We start from the raw sequence: 1,877 nt of genomic DNA, 5'->3' as shown, positions 1-1,877 counted from the left end.
ACTGCGTTACTGCTAAAAGTAATTATATTACATCTAATATGTTGCTTTTGTAATGAGTTACACCCAACACTGCCAATGATTCAGTCATGCTCAATGAGTATCGCTCTTCTGTAACCAGTCAGCTTCTAGCCTTGATAGAGGAAACCTTTGAAATAGTATCAAACCAAGCAAACCTCCTCTGATATCCATTCAAACAAACCACATCGCTTCAGTTAAAGCAGTTACATGTGTTTGTATAGACACACGGGGTTAGGTGTCCTCCACGCTGCTGAGAAGGAGAAGAAGACCTTGGAGGTCCAGCTTAGAAGGTCACAGCTGAGCTCTGTTGGTGGTATTTTATCAGCAGGCGACAGAGATGTTTACAAGGCCGTGAACAGAGACGGCGGATAAAAGCTGCTCCTGCTCGTCCTCATAAAGAGCTCGTTTGTTCACAGATGGAAACACCTAGAACATAATTACATGCAATAACATGGTAATCAGCATCCCATGAGGCATACACTCATACGCATCACACGCACGCACGTGCGCGCACGCACACACACACACACACACACACACACACACACACACAGGCGGTGCACACACACACACACACACACACACACACACACACACACACAGGCTCCTGCCGCTAAGGGTAAAGAGTACATCCATCCACCTGTGTGACTGGCTCTCTCTCCCAGTCGACCTCGTTCCTTCACAGTTGCCCTGACAACCGTTTCCCCAGAAACGCTCTTTGAGTTGATGTCATGGGCGAAGCCGCTGCTCAGTAGCGACGAGCGACGAGACAACAGCTCCGCTGGGATTTATCAACAATGGGAATAAGAGGGGAAGGGTGGGGCGCGTCTCACGGGGCGCACAGAATTCCACTTCTGCACAAGATAACAGGCGACTTGACGCCTCTCATCAGACCCTTCAACTTCCTCAAACGGGGATCTGTACATTTGTTGTCTGCGCAGCCCCACCACCAGGGGCGGACTGGGATTCTAATACAGGCCGGGCATTAGATACCAAGCAGGCCAGGCCGATATGGGCCGACGTGCGTGCCGGCGTCGAAGGGCGGCGGCGCGAAAAATTTGGGCTGTTTGAAGCCCAATTTGGGCCGTTTGAAGCCAGATTTGGGCCGTTTGAAGCCCAATTTGGGCCGTTTGAAGCCAGATTTGGGTCGTTTGAAGTCGAGTCCAATTTTACAATGAGATGCACCCACTTTAACCCTGAATAAAGTAATAAAACCACTAGTAAACCAGTAGGTGGCGCCTGCCTGCTGTTCAGTGAGTGGCCTGACTGGGAGCACCAAAAAAAAAAAAAAAAAAAATTATGCAGTCCGCGCCTGCCCACCACACAACAGCTTTTAGCTATGTTTAATTCAAGAAAAATGACGCTGGTGTTTTGGAAGTGAATAGAGACACTAGCGTAACGCGTCATCATTCAGAAATCACGCCAAGACGGGGGAAAACAGAAACCCCCCCCTCCAATCCTGGCGTTCTCCTATGTCACGTGCATGGTTGCGTGTTGCACAAAAATATCGTATATACGGAAGATGAACACTCCAACTTACTTCCTTGACAGCTAGATCCACATTTCTCTTCTCGCCAATTCTCAATGGCTTCCTTGTTTTGCTCGCGAGTACAAAAAAACTTTAATTGGTGATTTTTTACATTTGTTGTGTGTGCACAGCCCACCACACAACAGCTTTTAGCTATGTTTAATTCAAGGAAAATGACGCTGGTGTGTGGAAATGAACGGAGCTTTTCCCCCGTGATGGGCGTGGCCTATTTCATGCCGTGTCTCTATAGAGAGCTTTCCCCTGTGATGGGCGTTGGCCTATTTCATGCAGTGTCTCTATGGTAAAAAAAAAAAGACGATACCAGTACCAA

General features: G+C 48.1%; 1 protein-coding gene across 1 annotated transcript in view; it reads left to right on the top strand.

The window, feature by feature from the left end:
• Positions 1-1,877, top strand: part of LOC310794981 (neural cell adhesion molecule L1-like) — a gene marked incomplete at its 5' end in the record, with an annotated part of 26,347 nt that overhangs the window by 311 nt on the left and 24,159 nt on the right.

The sequence above is a fragment of the Poromitra crassiceps genome (genome assembly GCF_964638095.1).
Source record: "Poromitra crassiceps genome assembly, chromosome: 20".
NCBI classification, from domain to species: Eukaryota; Metazoa; Chordata; class Actinopteri; order Beryciformes; family Melamphaidae; genus Poromitra; species Poromitra crassiceps.
Note: the sequence above shows the minus strand (reverse complement) of the source record. Positions and strands in the feature narration are given on the sequence as shown.